Raw genomic sequence first — 21,976 nt, forward strand, 5'->3', positions numbered from 1 at the left:
CTGCCTCTGTCCTCACAGTGTCCACAGTGAGTGGTGAGCAAGGGCTTCGACGGCCTAGCCGGCTCAGGGAACGCAGTGTGGTGTGGGAAGCGTGTCACTAGGCGGCACCAAGGGGGTTACTTAACAAACAACTGCTTGTCGCTGAACTTAAATCTACAAACAACTTCATCCTTCTTCTTTGGAAGAAGGGTAGGAAGAGTATCAGGACCTTGGATCGGGGGCAGGGTTTGGCTCAAGACTAAGAAAGTAAACTGAATCTTGCTGCGCCATTTTGTATATGTGTGTAGGGAGAGATGGTCTGGAAGGGACCATTATTAGAAAACTTCCTCTGGGGATGAGAAGGCGGTGGGGCAGAGAGACACGGTCATTTCACAGAAGGTTACAGTAAACAAGAATGACTGCTTCTGCTACAAAAACACTGAGATTTTTGGTCAACTGAGCCTTTGAGAATTTTCTGCATTGTATTGTGCTGAAGTGCAGAAACATGTGGATTCACTGAAACGAGCAGCAGACTGAGGTTTTAGAAGGCAGTAGCTCCTACAAGTTCAACCCCAGACTCCACTGTTCACATTCTGAGCACGTTCACATCCACAGGCCTGACTGCAATTCCAGGCCAGGCTGAGGAGTTTGGAAACAACCTCCCTGTGGATCGGGAACTGGAAGGAGGAGAGAGACGCTGTGCACCTGTGCTGCTGGGAACCCCCTCTCCTGCGGCTTCTGTTATCCAGCACAGCGTGGTGAAGAGGGTCTGGGCAAGGTTCTGTCTGAGCAGAACACGGGGTGGTCTGCAGTGAGCAGACGAAAGGCTTATGTCTGCACATTCAGGGCTGGGGTTGGGGGCCGACTGTGGTCTGCAGGGTCGGTAGGTCCCAGCTGACACCCTGTCACTTAGACCAAGATTAACTTTAAGCCTGGGACCAGAGCACTGAGGGCTTCAAGAAAGGAATGAGGACTCACTCCTGCACCTACTGGAATACTGGGGTATCCACAGAAATCCTCAACACTAGGTCTCCAGGACAAAGGTTGGGAGGGACAAGGTCAAATGGGATGGGGGCAGAGGAGGGGGAGGGGTCACGTCCACCAGGCACAGTTACGGGCTCCCAGCCCCTCTCAGGATGAGCAGGGCTGATTTCAGGCAGCTCTGGCTGCTGCCACTTACTCTCTGGGTGGTCCTGGCAAGTCCCCTGATGTGTCAGGCCTCAGTTTTGCCTCCAGCACACAGGTCAGTCACTGTGAGCCACAGACTGCTGGGCGGACTCGAGAGCTGGCATTGCAGGGGCCTGGCAGGGCCCTGGGCAGCTATAAGGCCCCCTAATCCGTCACTCTGCCACTTCCCCAACCTGAGCTTCGAACAGTGGCCCTGGGAATGGGACCATTTCAGAGAGGCGCTCAGCGCCCCTGCCCTTACCTCGCTGGGCAGGAAGGCCATAGCTGGCACCTTCCCTTGGCCCACCCTCTTGTCTCTCGCCTCCCTCTGCTTCAGCCCTCTGTCTTGCTCTGTCCCTCCTGATCCTGAGTGAGCATCTCTGGGTGGCTGTCTCCACTGTTGAGGGCATAAGGCTGGGGTGGGGCTCTTATGACTAGAAAGGGGCTGGTTCTGGGAGAGGCTCCAGGAGAATCAGGTGGCAAATGGGGCTTCTGTGCAATCACGGCTGGGACTCAGAGCTCGATTCAGACCCAGAACTGGGAGCTCAGCGGCCAAAGGAGCCCTGACACCACTGTCACCAGAGAGGTCACCTCAGGTCCCGGATCCGCGCGGGCTCCAAGGCCTAAGGGTGGCTGAGCTGGCGTCCACGTAGACGCCCCTTCCCGGGCCCTCGAGGCTCTAACGGCCCTCCGCGGCGTTCCAGTGGCCGCCATTCTTCTCGCCCTGCCACGCCCGACGCCCAAAGGCGCCACGTCCTCGGTGGCCTGCCGGGGGCTTCGCCTAACCCCTGCAGCGTGGGGTCAAGAGACCCGGCGGTGGGCGGGATCTGGGCTCCGAGGGGCCGCCGCCATTAGGTCGCGGCGGTGGGGGTGGGGGAGCAGTTCGTTGCTGCTTCCAGGCTCGCGCCCTGTCAGTTGGCGGCTGCGGCGAGGGCTCTGGGGCTCGGCAAGACGCAGCCTGAGCCTGTCCCGGGGGCCCCCCAGTTCACCTGCCGACCAGAGGCCGGAGGGCCTGGAGGGCCCCGGGCTAGAAAGCCACGATCCGCTTCTTACCGCGCTCTCTGCCGGAACTCCCAATTACTTCTTACATCAACTCAGCGACTCCACAGTGAAGGGATGTTTAAGAGATTGGCAGATGGTTGACTGAACCTTAATCTCGCAGTGCAAACACACCCTGACTATGCACGGCCACAGCTGCTCCCACTCTCCAGACCCCTGTGCCGGGGACCCCGATTTGGAGGGCCCAGGTGTCCCAGAGGCCCTGGACCCTGTCTCTTTGTACACAGTACCCCAGCCTCTCCCGCTCATCCCGGCTGGAATCCAGCATGGAGCCTTGAGCTCCCCACCACAAGGCCGGGGCCAGGGGAGGTGACAAGGTGTGTCCAGGGTGGGCAGAGCCTCAGCACTGTTTCTGAACTCTGATTAGAGCTCGAATTGGTCCCTTCCACATACGTTCAATGATACTTGGTTCACACACAGGGCAGAGTTTCTGCAGGACCTGGGCATCTGGCTTTACCTCAAGTCTTATAGAAGCATTCCAGTGAATTTCACAAACCAGAGTAGGGGGACAGCTCTGCAGTAAAGCACTAAGGGCACCGAGCTGGCTGTGAAATGCTCCCCGAGGTGCGTACCTACAAAGGCTACTTCTGTACTTGCTGGCCTTTCCCCGGTGATGTTATTCCCCTCTCTTGCATCCCCAGTGGTCTCTCCCTCCCAAGCAGGGTCTCTGGCTAGCCCAGAGGGATGTTGCAGCCCAACATTCACTCACACAGTCCTTGCTGGTGATAGTCAAGCTTCTCTCACTCCAGGTATTGCCCATGTCCAGAGAGTAATCAACAACGACCACCCTAAAGCACAGAAAGGGCAGATGGTGACCCAAGAGACAGGATAGACACAATTCCTGTACTTGGCTCAATCTGTAGCCCTAGCTCTCCTCACGGTAATGGCTTTACACTTTAGGCATTTGGGGCTCCTCAAATGCAGGCAGCAGGGGTAAGGGGAGCCCAACCCCAGGCACTTTGGGCCATGAGTGCCCTTGCAGACCCCTCTTCATCCGCCAACAGCAGAGACTCGTGGGGCCTTGGTCCACCTGAGTCCTTCAGAAGCCTGACTGCTGTGGGGCAGCCCTGGTCTCAGGAGGCCTGGGATCCTTTTTCCCCAGGGGCTGGGACAGTCCATAGGCCACCTCCCTGTGAAGGTGAAAGCATGAAGCAGGTGGCCCCCTAGAAGCCCAGGCTGTGTCTATGCCCGGGATGGGAGGACAGAGTCTGTGCCTTGTTTGCTGGTGTGAGGACCCCAGAGCTGATGGAACCTGGCCACAGGCAGAATCATGGGGCAGGCATGGGGCTGGTCCCTCAGGGGTCGGTGAGGGCTGGATGCAGGCTGTGCGGGCAGGGGTCACTCAGCCTCTTGCAGCAGCAGATGCAGACAAGCAGCAACGGTATCACGACCAGGGATGGGATGAGTGTTGGATACAAGGGAGGATTGTTGGGAACTGGGCTCTGGGTGACAACCATGGGCACTGTGGTCTCCTCCTCTGCGACAACGGTAGTCTCTGTGGTGGTTGTCACGGCAGTTGTTGTCATGGTGACAGTGGTAGGCAGCGTGGTCTTCGTTGTCATCATTGCTGTCGTCCTTGCTGTCGTCCTCCTGGTCCTGACGGTGGTAGGCACTGTGGTCACTGTGGTTGTTGTCATGGTGACAGTGGTAGGCAGCGTGGTCTTCGTTGTCATCGTTGTTGTCGTCCTTGCTGTTGTCCTCCTGGTCCTGACGGTGGTAGGCACTGTGGTCACTGTGGTTGTAGTTGGGACAGCTGGGCGCTCCACAGTCTCATGCTGTACAGGGCACACATGCCAAAGTCCTGGGGTTGGCCTGGGTGATCTCTTCCCGTGAACCCAATATCCACTTCCCACACCAGACCTCACAGTTCCCCTTCTCCTCAGATTGCCTCATCCAGAGGGATCACAGAGGGGCGAGGAGATCATGGCTGGTACCTAGAGAGCCAGTGTGGAGCCCTGGGCCACAGACCCCACCACTGGCCCTGTTCTGAGACTCTCTTCAGGGCCCTGTCAAGGAAGCCCAGTCCTCTAAGGAGTGACAACACAGCCTTCACTGCCTCTCTTGGCTGAGAGCACAGGGGTTTTGTGAGGACCACAAAATGCTACGATACACAGATGGGTGAGGGAGGGGCTTCGGGGCCCCAGAGAGGTGTGGGTGCAAGAGCAGAGGCAGGACACCCTGCTCACCTCCCCGTAGCCTCCCTCCCCTACTTCCCCCCTCTGCAACCTCGGGCCAAGCTGACTATGCACTGCCACAGCTGCTTCCACCCTCCTGACCTCTGTGCCGGGGACCCCGACTTGGAAGGCCCAGGGTTCCTAGAGGCCCTGGACCCTGTCCCCTAGTACACACAGTGCCCCGGCCTCTCCTGCTCACCCCGGCTGGAATCCAGGATGGAGCCTTGAGCTCCCCACCACAAGGCCGGGGCCACGGGAGGTGACAAGGTGTGTCCAGGGTCGGCAGAGCCTCAGCACTGTTCCTGGACTCTGCTTAGGGCTCTAACTGGTCTCTTCCATGTGCCTTCAGTGACACGTGGTTCACAGAGAGAGCAAAGGTTTGCGAGGCCTGGACAGTAAGGTGACCCCCAGGTGCTCTTTTTAGGAGCACTCTCAAGGCACTACCCAAGCCTCATGGGGGTTCAGCTCCTGGAGGTTGGGCTAAGGGCTCCGAGCTACCTGTGAGATGCTGCTCAGGGGCCTGTCGGCACAGGCTACCTTTTGTGCCTACCTGGGGTGTTGTTCCCTTCACTTGCCTCCCCAGGGTGCAGGGTGTCAGGACAGCCTTAGATGCTAGAGTCTTACCCTGGTACTCGCACAGTTCCTGCTGGCGATGCTAATATTTTTGCTGATGAAGCTGACACCATGGTTCAGGCTAACTTCAACAAAGACCTCCCTAAAGCACAGAAGGGGCAGACAGTGACCACCAAGCCAGACAGACCTAGTTCTTACACTTGGCTCCAATTGTAGCTTACAATATCTCCTGACTGTAATGACTTTGAACATCAGGTATACAGGGCTACCAGAGAGCAGATGGCAGGGGTAAGGGGAGCTCATCCCAAAGTACTACGAGGTCAGCTTCTGCAGTGAAGGCTGACCAGGCAGTGAGGATCCCTGCGCGGGGTCAGATGTCCTCGTGGCCATGAACGAAGTGACTAGGGATGGCGGTATGATGTCACCATCCCGACTCCTCTGTATGTACAGAGTATGTGAATTTAGCTCCAAAAGGCTGCCTGGAGGAAAGGTACCATCCCTGGGGCACATCATCTCCTGCATCCTACACTCCTCAGCAGAGCCTGGGCCACAGCAGACCGCTGAGCACCTCCGGGGACCACCAACCAGGGCAGGTGTGAAGGATGCCCTCAGTCCTCCTGGAGACAGACATGTGCTGCCCCAGTAGAGGTGGCTTCCTAAATTTTTTACACCTCATGGTGGCAAAAACTGCCCACTTGGCCCCTGGGCTGGGCACTTACTGATCTGGCTTCTCTATCTTTACTCCTGGGCATGTTATACTGGTATCTTTCACAGACCTGGCTTTTATATCTGAAAGACAATCACATGAGAAGAATGTCAGTGGACTTGTCCACCCACCCGCCCCTCCCCTTCTGCCTGCCCTTGGAAGCAGAGCTACCACTTTGGCAGAAGCAGCTTCTCTTCTCTGCCTTCTTCTGACACCTACTGTGAACCAGGCACTGTCAGGGCTCTGGCGTTTAGTGGGAACAAGGCACGCAGAGGCCCTGCTCTCAAGGACCTGACATTTGTGGCACTGGAGAGGGAGACAGACAATAAAGTAACAAACAATGAACAAACTATGCGCCGGAGTGAAAAGTGCAGTGACATCAATAAGTAAGGGACAGGATAGAGAAGGGAGGGGAAGAGACAGCTGCTTAGGAGCAGGTGACCTGTCCTGTCCTTCAGAGACTCAATTTCTCTTTAAGGGAAAGTGAAATATTTATACAGGACATGATGGGATGTCTGGGATTTGCTTCACAATAATCAATGGTGAGAGTATGAGCAAAACCAGATTGGCCAGGATTGGTAATTCCTGAAAGTAGGGGAAGGCTGCTTCAAGGGCATTATACGATTTTTGCTACTTTTGTGTATTATCGAAAATTCCCATTAAAGATAAGGTCTCTCTGAGGCAGTGTTCCTGGAGCTGAAAGCGGATGAGGGGAAAGGCAGGGAAAGGCAGGGAAAAGTCTGGGGAAGAGGGTCCGGGCTGTGGACACCTGTTCCGGGGCCTGAGGCATAACTAGCTGAGCTTGTGGGAAAGAGGTGAGTGAGGAGAGGGGGCGGGGCCTCGTGGGCCCTGGGAAGGGGTTTGGGCTTTATTCTGAGTTCAGTGAGTCTGTCGCGTGGTTCGCCAGGTTCGGGTAAGTTTGATCACAGAAGTGGCAGGGCCTGCAGGTGGACTGGATACGGGATGAGAGCAAAGAGGAGTCAAGGACGACGTGCCCGTCAGTGAGCAGAGCGCCTGGGCGGGTGGTGGTGACATTTATGGACACAGGGAAGCCTGAGGGGAGCAGGGCTTCTGTGTTCGTGCTTGTTCTGTAATTTTATGGGATCTGGGAGGTGGCACTCCGGAGGCTAGGACAGTCTGTAACTAGTAGCTGTGGAACCTTCTCCTCTCCTGAGCCCTAACTCTTTACACCCTTGTAAAAAAAGATGTAAAAAAAGATGGGAAGGCCCAGCTGCTTTGACTGCTGGCTTTCCTACCAGCTTTCTCCCCACCCTGCTCAAACGTCCCCAGGTCCCAGACTTCCCCTGTGAAAGTTAGAATCAATGGTCCCAGAGGGCTGCAGCACTTCTGACATCAGTGACTCGGGAGGAGAGTCCTTTCACTGGCCTTTTTCATGACAAAGGTTTCCCAAGGCCCTAGGAGCTAGGTCACCACTTCCTGGGGTCTGGAACCACAGCTCTGCGTCTGCTGCCCTGTGTGGACAGATGCTGGCCTGCACAGTTTTGCTGTGTAGGATGAAAGCAGGTTCTCTCCTAGACTTGCACCCATAGGGCCGTGATCAGAGGTTAGGGACGAAGTTCTACAGGAGGGGCCATGCCCAGGGCCACACCTCTAGGGACATGTTCCGGAGCGTCTCCCTGAAAGTGGAGATAGCTTTAAATGTTCTTCTTTTAAATTTATTCAAAAATAGGCTTGTCGTCTGTTGAGAAATATTCTCTCATTTTTACAAGACTGGAGTCTAGGTGTCACTACCTGGACACTTAAACTTCAAAAGCACACAGATCATAATCAAACGAAAGATTTTCCTCTTACATTCCTAATCTGTTAGTGTTTTTAGAGCCTCCTTTTAACTTAGGGGTCTTTTGGGGGGAACTAATATGTCTCATGAAGAAGGCTCTGCGTGACGCTTAATACTTTCCTCAATTCCACTTCAGTTTTTCTTAGCTATCATTCAGGAAAACTGGGGTTTACCAGCTGTATTTGAGATGTTACTGGCACTTATCTGTGGATTTGGAATCGGGGTAATGTCTTATTCTTTACTTTTTTGTACTTCCTGCTTTCTACTGTGTAGCATTGTTATAAACAACAATGTCTAATAATTTTTATTGCTGTTGTCTTTTTTGCCGCAGGTCAGGGCTATCCCTTACAGAATGGTTCATTTCCATGGAAAGGTTTTTGGATCTAACTCAACTGTCAGATTAGCTGTGAACTTCGGACGGTGTTAGTCCTTTGTTGGGACTGAAAATGAAAACTAATCACCGAGTATGGTTAGGGGCAAGGATCTGCATCTGAAGGATAGGATGGTTGGGATTAGTGTGAAAAAAATTCCAAAGGGGAGCAACTTACTTTCCATAGGCTGTTCACAATCCAGAACAGGGAGAGGGAGGTGACGGCAGGCACCCCACATACTAAGGGCCCAGAAAAGCATGGGTGACTGGAAAGTAGTTTCCAATATTAACGGATTAACTAAATACTTCACTTGCCACATTTAAAAAGCTTTGTCTTAGAATATGAAAACTTTACATACTAGCAACAGACAAAACGTATAGAAACCTTGATCAAAATATTTCTTCTTTATGCTTCTCTATGTTTTCTAAACTGTTTTGCCATGTGTTTTAATCAGAGGAAAATGTAATTAAAAAGAACCAAATCAATCCTCATCAGTGCATCAGGGCTCCTGGTGATAAACAGCCCTGTACGGCCACTCCTGGTCAGCCTTGACTACGTGCAGTGAGGTGGTCAGCAGAGGAGCCCAGGACTGTGGGATGAGCTCTCCCGTGTGAGATCCTGGTATGGTCCAACTCAGAGAGAAACACTCGTGATATCTAGAGTGGGAAAGCAATATAGCCATGGACCACAGGGGAACATCTGAACACATTTCCTGGAGGATAGGTTGAGTCCCACCTTCCTCAAGAGCTGTCATCTCAGTGAGGTCAAAGGCCCAGACTGGGCAATCACATCACCTATGCCTACTTTCCAGCTCTTTCTGAACCAGCTTGTGACCTTGGGCAAGCTCTTGAATTGACTCTGACTCTGGTTTCAGATCTACACAAAGGAATAACAATAGGTTTCTTTTGAGAATTAACTGGGATAGTGCATGTAAGGCACTTAGCACATTAGCAGATGTAGTAGGTGCTCAGTAAACATTAGCTCTCCACATCAATGTGTTCCTCAGTCCTAATCACTTCTGAAGTAGAAACCAAGAGATATCTAACTCCCTGAGGCCATCTACACACTATGTGGTGTGAGAGTGTGGCAATGGCAGAGCCCTGCGCATTCGATGCACCTGTGGAAGAAGGAGAGATGGCCCAGAGCTGTGTGGGGGCAGAGGACTCGCCCTGGGTTTACCAGATGGCCCTGGAGTGAACAGTGTCACTGAACATAATATAATCATATTAAGTCAATGCATCAGGGGAGGGTTGAGAAGGAAGGGAAAGTCCCACTGTCCCCAGGCACTCTGTGTGGGAGATCAGGCCCACCTCAGCACTGAGGACACATCTGCTTCCCCAACTGTGTGCTTCCTCAGGCCTCTCACCCTTCCTGGAAGGACACCTGGTGCCTATTTCCAAACAGTAGCTTTACATATGTGATAGGGCTTAGTTAGTACACCTACCATACTGGCCCCATTTCACAGTACAGATAATAGAGGCTGAGAGCAGAACACTCATTAGGTCAAGATCACACATGAAATGTGGGCCAGAGCCAGGATTCCGGGGCTCAGGCCTGGCAGTTGGCATCCTCTCTCAATCCCAGGTGACCACACGGTCCTGGGAGAGCTCAGTGCACCTGGCCCAGACTCAGGGCCCTGGGGCCACCTCCACTTCCCACCAGCAGACTCGTGAGATTCAAGTCCTTGTCTCTCAAGGGAAGTGAGGGCCGAGGAAGGTGTGGGGGGAGTGTAGCAGTGAGGACAGACCCAGCACCCCCAACCCAGCCTTGAGAGGTGCCCTCCCCGACCCAAGACGCTCTTGATGTGCTGGGGAATGATCACTTCCTGGCCTGAGATGAAGGGAGCAGTGGCCAGGCTTCCCAGCCAGGTCCCTCCTTCCTTTGTCCATGCTGCCTCTGTCCTCACAGTGTCCACAGTGAGTGGTGAGCAAGGGCTTCGACGGCCTAGCCGGCTCAGGGAACGCAGTGTGGTGTGGGAAGCGTGTCACTAGGCGGCACCAAGGGGGTTACTTAACAAACAACTGCTTGTCGCTGAACTTAAATCTACAAACAACTTCATCCTTCTTCTTTGGAAGAAGGGTAGGAAGAGTATCAGGACCTTGGATCGGGGGCAGGGTTTGGCTCAAGACTAAGAAAGTAAACTGAATCTTGCTGCGCCATTTTGTATATGTGTGTAGGGAGAGATGGTCTGGAAGGGACCATTATTAGAAAACTTCCTCTGGGGATGAGAAGGCGGTGGGGCAGAGAGACACGGTCATTTCACAGAAGGTTACAGTAAACAAGAATGACTGCTTCTGCTACAAAAACACTGAGATTTTTGGTCAACTGAGCCTTTGAGAATTTTCTGCATTGTATTGTGCTGAAGTGCAGAAACATGTGGATTCACTGAAACGAGCAGCAGACTGAGGTTTTAGAAGGCAGTAGCTCCTACAAGTTCAACCCCAGACTCCACTGTTCACATTCTGAGCACGTTCACATCCACAGGCCTGACTGCAATTCCAGGCCAGGCTGAGGAGTTTGGAAACAACCTCCCTGTGGATCGGGAACTGGAAGGAGGAGAGAGACGCTGTGCACCTGTGCTGCTGGGAACCCCCTCTCCTGCGGCTTCTGTTATCCAGCACAGCGTGGTGAAGAGGGTCTGGGCAAGGTTCTGTCTGAGCAGAACACGGGGTGGTCTGCAGTGAGCAGACGAAAGGCTTATGTCTGCACATTCAGGGCTGGGGTTGGGGGCCGACTGTGGTCTGCAGGGTCGGTAGGTCCCAGCTGACACCCTGTCACTTAGACCAAGATTAACTTTAAGCCTGGGACCAGAGCACTGAGGGCTTCAAGAAAGGAATGAGGACTCACTCCTGCACCTACTGGAATACTGGGGTATCCACAGAAATCCTCAACACTAGGTCTCCAGGACAAAGGTTGGGAGGGACAAGGTCAAATGGGATGGGGGCAGAGGAGGGGGAGGGGTCACGTCCACCAGGCACAGTTACGGGCTCCCAGCCCCTCTCAGGATGAGCAGGGCTGATTTCAGGCAGCTCTGGCTGCTGCCACTTACTCTCTGGGTGGTCCTGGCAAGTCCCCTGATGTGTCAGGCCTCAGTTTTGCCTCCAGCACACAGGTCAGTCACTGTGAGCCACAGACTGCTGGGCGGACTCGAGAGCTGGCATTGCAGGGGCCTGGCAGGGCCCTGGGCAGCTATAAGGCCCCCTAATCCGTCACTCTGCCACTTCCCCAACCTGAGCTTCGAACAGTGGCCCTGGGAATGGGACCATTTCAGAGAGGCGCTCAGCGCCCCTGCCCTTACCTCGCTGGGCAGGAAGGCCATAGCTGGCACCTTCCCTTGGCCCACCCTCTTGTCTCTCGCCTCCCTCTGCTTCAGCCCTCTGTCTTGCTCTGTCCCTCCTGATCCTGAGTGAGCATCTCTGGGTGGCTGTCTCCACTGTTGAGGGCATAAGGCTGGGGTGGGGCTCTTATGACTAGAAAGGGGCTGGTTCTGGGAGAGGCTCCAGGAGAATCAGGTGGCAAATGGGGCTTCTGTGCAATCACGGCTGGGACTCAGAGCTCGATTCAGACCCAGAACTGGGAGCTCAGCGGCCAAAGGAGCCCTGACACCACTGTCACCAGAGAGGTCACCTCAGGTCCCGGATCCGCGCGGGCTCCAAGGCCTAAGGGTGGCTGAGCTGGCGTCCACGTAGACGCCCCTTCCCGGGCCCTCGAGGCTCTAACGGCCCTCCGCGGCGTTCCAGTGGCCGCCATTCTTCTCGCCCTGCCACGCCCGACGCCCAAAGGCGCCACGTCCTCGGTGGCCTGCCGGGGGCTTCGCCTAACCCCTGCAGCGTGGGGTCAAGAGACCCGGCGGTGGGCGGGATCTGGGCTCCGAGGGGCCGCCGCCATTAGGTCGCGGCGGTGGGGGTGGGGGAGCAGTTCGTTGCTGCTTCCAGGCTCGCGCCCTGTCAGTTGGCGGCTGCGGCGAGGGCTCTGGGGCTCGGCAAGACGCAGCCTGAGCCTGTCCCGGGGGCCCCCCAGTTCACCTGCCGACCAGAGGCCGGAGGGCCTGGAGGGCCCCGGGCTAGAAAGCCACGATCCGCTTCTTACCGCGCTCTCTGCCGGAACTCCCAATTACTTCTTACATCAACTCAGCGACTCCACAGTGAAGGGATGTTTAAGAGATTGGCAGATGGTTGACTGAACCTTAATCTCGCAGTGCAAACACACCCTGACTATGCACGGCCACAGCTGCTCCCACTCTCCAGACCCCTGTGCCGGGGACCCCGATTTGGAGGGCCCAGGTGTCCCAGAGGCCCTGGACCCTGTCTCTTTGTACACAGTACCCCAGCCTCTCCCGCTCATCCCGGCTGGAATCCAGCATGGAGCCTTGAGCTCCCCACCACAAGGCCGGGGCCAGGGGAGGTGACAAGGTGTGTCCAGGGTGGGCAGAGCCTCAGCACTGTTTCTGAACTCTGATTAGAGCTCGAATTGGTCCCTTCCACATACGTTCAATGATACTTGGTTCACACACAGGGCAGAGTTTCTGCAGGACCTGGGCATCTGGCTTTACCTCAAGTCTTATAGAAGCATTCCAGTGAATTTCACAAACCAGAGTAGGGGGACAGCTCTGCAGTAAAGCACTAAGGGCACCGAGCTGGCTGTGAAATGCTCCCCGAGGTGCGTACCTACAAAGGCTACTTCTGTACTTGCTGGCCTTTCCCCGGTGATGTTATTCCCCTCTCTTGCATCCCCAGTGGTCTCTCCCTCCCAAGCAGGGTCTCTGGCTAGCCCAGAGGGATGTTGCAGCCCAACATTCACTCACACAGTCCTTGCTGGTGATAGTCAAGCTTCTCTCACTCCAGGTATTGCCCATGTCCAGAGAGTAATCAACAACGACCACCCTAAAGCACAGAAAGGGCAGATGGTGACCCAAGAGACAGGATAGACACAATTCCTGTACTTGGCTCAATCTGTAGCCCTAGCTCTCCTCACGGTAATGGCTTTACACTTTAGGCATTTGGGGCTCCTCAAATGCAGGCAGCAGGGGTAAGGGGAGCCCAACCCCAGGCACTTTGGGCCATGAGTGCCCTTGCAGACCCCTCTTCATCCGCCAACAGCAGAGACTCGTGGGGCCTTGGTCCACCTGAGTCCTTCAGAAGCCTGACTGCTGTGGGGCAGCCCTGGTCTCAGGAGGCCTGGGATCCTTTTTCCCCAGGGGCTGGGACAGTCCATAGGCCACCTCCCTGTGAAGGTGAAAGCATGAAGCAGGTGGCCCCCTAGAAGCCCAGGCTGTGTCTATGCCCGGGATGGGAGGACAGAGTCTGTGCCTTGTTTGCTGGTGTGAGGACCCCAGAGCTGATGGAACCTGGCCACAGGCAGAATCATGGGGCAGGCATGGGGCTGGTCCCTCAGGGGTCGGTGAGGGCTGGATGCAGGCTGTGCGGGCAGGGGTCACTCAGCCTCTTGCAGCAGCAGATGCAGACAAGCAGCAACGGTATCACGACCAGGGATGGGATGAGTGTTGGATACAAGGGAGGATTGTTGGGAACTGGGCTCTGGGTGACAACCATGGGCACTGTGGTCTCCTCCTCTGCGACAACGGTAGTCTCTGTGGTGGTTGTCACGGCAGTTGTTGTCATGGTGACAGTGGTAGGCAGCGTGGTCTTCGTTGTCATCATTGCTGTCGTCCTTGCTGTCGTCCTCCTGGTCCTGACGGTGGTAGGCACTGTGGTCACTGTGGTTGTTGTCATGGTGACAGTGGTAGGCAGCGTGGTCTTCGTTGTCATCGTTGTTGTCGTCCTTGCTGTTGTCCTCCTGGTCCTGACGGTGGTAGGCACTGTGGTCACTGTGGTTGTAGTTGGGACAGCTGGGCGCTCCACAGTCTCATGCTGTACAGGGCACACATGCCAAAGTCCTGGGGTTGGCCTGGGTGATCTCTTCCCGTGAACCCAATATCCACTTCCCACACCAGACCTCACAGTTCCCCTTCTCCTCAGATTGCCTCATCCAGAGGGATCACAGAGGGGCGAGGAGATCATGGCTGGTACCTAGAGAGCCAGTGTGGAGCCCTGGGCCACAGACCCCACCACTGGCCCTGTTCTGAGACTCTCTTCAGGGCCCTGTCAAGGAAGCCCAGTCCTCTAAGGAGTGACAACACAGCCTTCACTGCCTCTCTTGGCTGAGAGCACAGGGGTTTTGTGAGGACCACAAAATGCTACGATACACAGATGGGTGAGGGAGGGGCTTCGGGGCCCCAGAGAGGTGTGGGTGCAAGAGCAGAGGCAGGACACCCTGCTCACCTCCCCGTAGCCTCCCTCCCCTACTTCCCCCCTCTGCAACCTCGGGCCAAGCTGACTATGCACTGCCACAGCTGCTTCCACCCTCCTGACCTCTGTGCCGGGGACCCCGACTTGGAAGGCCCAGGGTTCCTAGAGGCCCTGGACCCTGTCCCCTAGTACACACAGTGCCCCGGCCTCTCCTGCTCACCCCGGCTGGAATCCAGGATGGAGCCTTGAGCTCCCCACCACAAGGCCGGGGCCACGGGAGGTGACAAGGTGTGTCCAGGGTCGGCAGAGCCTCAGCACTGTTCCTGGACTCTGCTTAGGGCTCTAACTGGTCTCTTCCATGTGCCTTCAGTGACACGTGGTTCACAGAGAGAGCAAAGGTTTGCGAGGCCTGGACAGTAAGGTGACCCCCAGGTGCTCTTTTTAGGAGCACTCTCAAGGCACTACCCAAGCCTCATGGGGGTTCAGCTCCTGGAGGTTGGGCTAAGGGCTCCGAGCTACCTGTGAGATGCTGCTCAGGGGCCTGTCGGCACAGGCTACCTTTTGTGCCTACCTGGGGTGTTGTTCCCTTCACTTGCCTCCCCAGGGTGCAGGGTGTCAGGACAGCCTTAGATGCTAGAGTCTTACCCTGGTACTCGCACAGTTCCTGCTGGCGATGCTAATATTTTTGCTGATGAAGCTGACACCATGGTTCAGGCTAACTTCAACAAAGACCTCCCTAAAGCACAGAAGGGGCAGACAGTGACCACCAAGCCAGACAGACCTAGTTCTTACACTTGGCTCCAATTGTAGCTTACAATATCTCCTGACTGTAATGACTTTGAACATCAGGTATACAGGGCTACCAGAGAGCAGATGGCAGGGGTAAGGGGAGCTCATCCCAAAGTACTACGAGGTCAGCTTCTGCAGTGAAGGCTGACCAGGCAGTGAGGATCCCTGCGCGGGGTCAGATGTCCTCGTGGCCATGAACGAAGTGACTAGGGATGGCGGTATGATGTCACCATCCCGACTCCTCTGTATGTACAGAGTATGTGAATTTAGCTCCAAAAGGCTGCCTGGAGGAAAGGTACCATCCCTGGGGCACATCATCTCCTGCATCCTACACTCCTCAGCAGAGCCTGGGCCACAGCAGACCGCTGAGCACCTCCGGGGACCACCAACCAGGGCAGGTGTGAAGGATGCCCTCAGTCCTCCTGGAGACAGACATGTGCTGCCCCAGTAGAGGTGGCTTCCTAAATTTTTTACACCTCATGGTGGCAAAAACTGCCCACTTGGCCCCTGGGCTGGGCACTTACTGATCTGGCTTCTCTATCTTTACTCCTGGGCATGTTATACTGGTATCTTTCACAGACCTGGCTTTTATATCTGAAAGACAATCACATGAGAAGAATGTCAGTGGACTTGTCCACCCACCCGCCCCTCCCCTTCTGCCTGCCCTTGGAAGCAGAGCTACCACTTTGGCAGAAGCAGCTTCTCTTCTCTGCCTTCTTCTGACACCTACTGTGAACCAGGCACTGTCAGGGCTCTGGCGTTTAGTGGGAACAAGGCACGCAGAGGCCCTGCTCTCAAGGACCTGACATTTGTGGCACTGGAGAGGGAGACAGACAATAAAGTAACAAACAATGAACAAACTATGCGCCGGAGTGAAAAGTGCAGTGACATCAATAAGTAAGGGACAGGATAGAGAAGGGAGGGGAAGAGACAGCTGCTTAGGAGCAGGTGACCTGTCCTGTCCTTCAGAGACTCAATTTCTCTTTAAGGGAAAGTGAAATATTTATACAGGACATGATGGGATGTCTGGGATTTGCTTCACAATAATCAATGGTGAGAGTATGAGCAAAACCAGATTGGCCAGGATTGGTAATTCCTGAAAGTAGGGGAAGGCTGCTTCAAGGGCATTATACGATTTTTGCTACTTTTGTGTATTATCGAAAATTCCCATTAAAGATAAGGTCTCTCTGAGGCAGTGTTCCTGGAGCTGAAAGCGGATGAGGGGAAAGGCAGGGAAAGGCAGGGAAAAGTCTGGGGAAGAGGGTCCGGGCTGTGGACACCTGTTCCGGGGCCTGAGGCATAACTAGCTGAGCTTGTGGGAAAGAGGTGAGTGAGGAGAGGGGGCGGGGCCTCGTGGGCCCTGGGAAGGGGTTTGGGCTTTATTCTGAGTTCAGTGAGTCTGTCGCGTGGTTCGCCAGGTTCGGGTAAGTTTGATCACAGAAGTGGCAGGGCCTGCAGGTGGACTGGATACGGGATGAGAGCAAAGAGGAGTCAAGGACGACGTGCCCGTCAGTGAGCAGAGCGCCTGGGCGGGTGGTGGTGACATTTATGGACACAGGGAAGCCTGAGGGGAGCAGGGCTTCTGTGTTCGTGCTTGTTCTGTAATTTTATGGGATCTGGGAGGTGGCACTCCGGAGGCTAGGACAGTCTGTAACTAGTAGCTGTGGAACCTTCTCCTCTCCTGAGCCCTAACTCTTTACACCCTTGTAAAAAAAGATGTAAAAAAAGATGGGAAGGCCCAGCTGCTTTGACTGCTGGCTTTCCTACCAGCTTTCTCCCCACCCTGCTCAAACGTCCCCAGGTCCCAGACTTCCCCTGTGAAAGTTAGAATCAATGGTCCCAGAGGGCTGCAGCACTTCTGACATCAGTGACTCGGGAGGAGAGTCCTTTCACTGGCCTTTTTCATGACAAAGGTTTCCCAAGGCCCTAGGAGCTAGGTCACCACTTCCTGGGGTCTGGAACCACAGCTCTGCGTCTGCTGCCCTGTGTGGACAGATGCTGGCCTGCACAGTTTTGCTGTGTAGGATGAAAGCAGGTTCTCTCCTAGACTTGCACCCATAGGGCCGTGATCAGAGGTTAGGGACGAAGTTCTACAGGAGGGGCCATGCCCAGGGCCACACCTCTAGGGACATGTTCCGGAGCGTCTCCCTGAAAGTGGAGATAGCTTTAAATGTTCTTCTTTTAAATTTATTCAAAAATAGGCTTGTCGTCTGTTGAGAAATATTCTCTCATTTTTACAAGACTGGAGTCTAGGTGTCACTACCTGGACACTTAAACTTCAAAAGCACACAGATCATAATCAAACGAAAGATTTTCCTCTTACATTCCTAATCTGTTAGTGTTTTTAGAGCCTCCTTTTAACTTAGGGGTCTTTTGGGGGGAACTAATATGTCTCATGAAGAAGGCTCTGCGTGACGCTTAATACTTTCCTCAATTCCACTTCAGTTTTTCTTAGCTATCATTCAGGAAAACTGGGGTTTACCAGCTGTATTTGAGATGTTACCGGCACTTATCTGTGGATTTGGAATCGGGGTAATGTCTTATTCTTTACTTTTTTGTACTTCCTGCTTTCTACTGTGTAGCATTGTTATAAACAACAATGTCTAATAATTTTTATTGCTGTTGTCTTTTTTGCCGCAGGTCAGGGCTATCCCTTACAGAATGGTTCATTTCCATGGAAAGGTTTTTGGATCTAACTCAACTGTCAGATTAGCTGTGAACTTCGGACGGTGTTAGTCCTTTGTTGGGACTGAAAATGAAAACTAATCACCGAGTATGGTTAGGGGCAAGGATCTGCATCTGAAGGATAGGATGGTTGGGATTAGTGTGAAAAAAATTCCAAAGGGGAGCAACTTACTTTCCATAGGCTGTTCACAATCCAGAACAGGGAGAGGGAGGTGACGGCAGGCACCCCACATACTAAGGGCCCAGAAAAGCATGGGTGACTGGAAAGTAGTTTCCAATATTAACGGATTAACTAAATACTTCACTTGCCACATTTAAAAAGCTTTGTCTTAGAATATGAAAACTTTACATACTAGCAACAGACAAAACGTATAGAAACCTTGATCAAAATATTTCTTCTTTATGCTTCTCTATGTTTTCTAAACTGTTTTGCCATGTGTTTTAATCAGAGGAAAATGTAATTAAAAAGAACCAAATCAATCCTCATCAGTGCATCAGGGCTCCTGGTGATAAACAGCCCTGTACGGCCACTCCTGGTCAGCCTTGACTACGTGCAGTGAGGTGGTCAGCAGAGGAGCCCAGGACTGTGGGATGAGCTCTCCCGTGTGAGATCCTGGTATGGTCCAACTCAGAGAGAAACACTCGTGATATCTAGAGTGGGAAAGCAATATAGCCATGGACCACAGGGGAACATCTGAACACATTTCCTGGAGGATAGGTTGAGTCCCACCTTCCTCAAGAGCTGTCATCTCAGTGAGGTCAAAGGCCCAGACTGGGCAATCACATCACCTATGCCTACTTTCCAGCTCTTTCTGAACCAGCTTGTGACCTTGGGCAAGCTCTTGAATTGACTCTGACTCTGGTTTCAGATCTACACAAAGGAATAACAATAGGTTTCTTTTGAGAATTAACTGGGATAGTGCATGTAAGGCACTTAGCACATTAGCAGATGTAGTAGGTGCTCAGTAAACATTAGCTCTCCACATCAATGTGTTCCTCAGTCCTAATCACTTCTGAAGTAGAAACCAAGAGATATCTAACTCCCTGAGGCCATCTACACACTATGTGGTGTGAGAGTGTGGCAATGGCAGAGCCCTGCGCATTCGATGCACCTGTGGAAGAAGGAGAGATGGCCCAGAGCTGTGTGGGGGCAGAGGACTCGCCCTGGGTTTACCAGATGGCCCTGGAGTGAACAGTGTCACTGAACATAATATAATCATATTAAGTCAATGCATCAGGGGAGGGTTGAGAAGGAAGGGAAAGTCCCACTGTCCCCAGGCACTCTGTGTGGGAGATCAGGCCCACCTCAGCACTGAGGACACATCTGCTTCCCCAACTGTGTGCTTCCTCAGGCCTCTCACCCTTCCTGGAAGGACACCTGGTGCCTATTTCCAAACAGTAGCTTTACATATGTGATAGGGCTTAGTTAGTACACCTACCATACTGGCCCCATTTCACAGTACAGATAATAGAGGCTGAGAGCAGAACACTCATTAGGTCAAGATCACACATGAAATGTGGGCCAGAGCCAGGATTCCGGGGCTCAGGCCTGGCAGTTGGCATCCTCTCTCAATCCCAGGTGACCACACGGTCCTGGGAGAGCTCAGTGCACCTGGCCCAGACTCAGGGCCCTGGGGCCACCTCCACTTCCCACCAGCAGACTCGTGAGATTCAAGTCCTTGTCTCTCAAGGGAAGTGAGGGCCGAGGAAGGTGTGGGGGGAGTGTAGCAGTGAGGACAGACCCAGCACCCCCAACCCAGCCTTGAGAGGTGCCCTCCCCGACCCAAGACGCTCTTGATGTGCTGGGGAATGATCACTTCCTGGCCTGAGATGAAGGGAGCAGTGGCCAGGCTTCCCAGCCAGGTCCCTCCTTCCTTTGTCCATGCTGCCTCTGTCCTCACAGTGTCCACAGTGAGTGGTGAGCAAGGGCTTCGACGGCCTAGCCGGCTCAGGGAACGCAGTGTGGTGTGGGAAGCGTGTCACTAGGCGGCACCAAGGGGGTTACTTAACAAACAACTGCTTGTCGCTGAACTTAAATCTACAAACAACTTCATCCTTCTTCTTTGGAAGAAGGGTAGGAAGAGTATCAGGACCTTGGATCGGGGGCAGGGTTTGGCTCAAGACTAAGAAAGTAAACTGAATCTTGCTGCGCCATTTTGTATATGTGTGTAGGGAGAGATGGTCTGGAAGGGACCATTATTAGAAAACTTCCTCTGGGGATGAGAAGGCGGTGGGGCAGAGAGACACGGTCATTTCACAGAAGGTTACAGTAAACAAGAATGACTGCTTCTGCTACAAAAACACTGAGATTTTTGGTCAACTGAGCCTTTGAGAATTTTCTGCATTGTATTGTGCTGAAGTGCAGAAACATGTGGATTCACTGAAACGAGCAGCAGACTGAGGTTTTAGAAGGCAGTAGCTCCTACAAGTTCAACCCCAGACTCCACTGTTCACATTCTGAGCACGTTCACATCCACAGGCCTGACTGCAATTCCAGGCCAGGCTGAGGAGTTTGGAAACAACCTCCCTGTGGATCGGGAACTGGAAGGAGGAGAGAGACGCTGTGCACCTGTGCTGCTGGGAACCCCCTCTCCTGCGGCTTCTGTTATCCAGCACAGCGTGGTGAAGAGGGTCTGGGCAAGGTTCTGTCTGAGCAGAACACGGGGTGGTCTGCAGTGAGCAGACGAAAGGCTTATGTCTGCACATTCAGGGCTGGGGTTGGGGGCCGACTGTGGTCTGCAGGGTCGGTAGGTCCCAGCTGACACCCTGTCACTTAGACCAAGATTAACTTTAAGCCTGGGACCAGAGCACTGAGGGCTTCAAGAAAGGAATGAGGACTCACTCCTGCACCTACTGGAATACTGGGGTATCCACAGAAATCCTCAACACTAGGTCTCCAGGACAAAGGTTGGGAGGGACAAGGTCAAATGGGATGGGGGCAGAGGAGGGGGAGGGGTCACGTCCACCAGGCACAGTTACGGGCTCCCAGCCCCTCTCAGGATGAGCAGGGCTGATTTCAGGCAGCTCTGGCTGCTGCCACTTACTCTCTGGGTGGTCCTGGCAAGTCCCCTGATGTGTCAGGCCTCAGTTTTGCCTCCAGCACACAGGTCAGTCACTGTGAGCCACAGACTGCTGGGCGGACTCGAGAGCTGGCATTGCAGGGGCCTGGCAGGGCCCTGGGCAGCTATAAGGCCCCCTAATCCGTCACTCTGCCACTTCCCCAACCTGAGCTTCGAACAGTGGCCCTGGGAATGGGACCATTTCAGAGAGGCGCTCAGCGCCCCTGCCCTTACCTCGCTGGGCAGGAAGGCCATAGCTGGCACCTTCCCTTGGCCCACCCTCTTGTCTCTCGCCTCCCTCTGCTTCAGCCCTCTGTCTTGCTCTGTCCCTCCTGATCCTGAGTGAGCATCTCTGGGTGGCTGTCTCCACTGTTGAGGGCATAAGGCTGGGGTGGGGCTCTTATGACTAGAAAGGGGCTGGTTCTGGGAGAGGCTCCAGGAGAATCAGGTGGCAAATGGGGCTTCTGTGCAATCACGGCTGGGACTCAGAGCTCGATTCAGACCCAGAACTGGGAGCTCAGCGGCCAAAGGAGCCCTGACACCACTGTCACCAGAGAGGTCACCTCAGGTCCCGGATCCGCGCGGGCTCCAAGGCCTAAGGGTGGCTGAGCTGGCGTCCACGTAGACGCCCCTTCCCGGGCCCTCGAGGCTCTAACGGCCCTCCGCGGCGTTCCAGTGGCCGCCATTCTTCTCGCCCTGCCACGCCCGACGCCCAAAGGCGCCACGTCCTCGGTGGCCTGCCGGGGGCTTCGCCTAACCCCTGCAGCGTGGGGTCAAGAGACCCGGCGGTGGGCGGGATCTGGGCTCCGAGGGGCCGCCGCCATTAGGTCGCGGCGGTGGGGGTGGGGGAGCAGTTCGTTGCTGCTTCCAGGCTCGCGCCCTGTCAGTTGGCGGCTGCGGCGAGGGCTCTGGGGCTCGGCAAGACGCAGCCTGAGCCTGTCCCGGGGGCCCCCCAGTTCACCTGCCGACCAGAGGCCGGAGGGCCTGGAGGGCCCCGGGCTAGAAAGCCACGATCCGCTTCTTACCGCGCTCTCTGCCGGAACTCCCAATTACTTCTTACATCAACTCAGCGACTCCACAGTGAAGGGATGTTTAAGAGATTGGCAGATGGTTGACTGAACCTTAATCTCGCAGTGCAAACACACCCTGACTATGCACGGCCACAGCTGCTCCCACTCTCCAGACCCCTGTGCCGGGGACCCCGATTTGGAGGGCCCAGGTGTCCCAGAGGCCCTGGACCCTGTCTCTTTGTACACAGTACCCCAGCCTCTCCCGCTCATCCCGGCTGGAATCCAGCATGGAGCCTTGAGCTCCCCACCACAAGGCCGGGGCCAGGGGAGGTGACAAGGTGTGTCCAGGGTGGGCAGA

Source organism: Mesoplodon mirus, assembly GCF_964341445.2.
Source record: "Mesoplodon mirus genome assembly, chromosome: 2".
Taxonomy (NCBI): Eukaryota; Metazoa; Chordata; class Mammalia; order Artiodactyla; family Ziphiidae; genus Mesoplodon; species Mesoplodon mirus.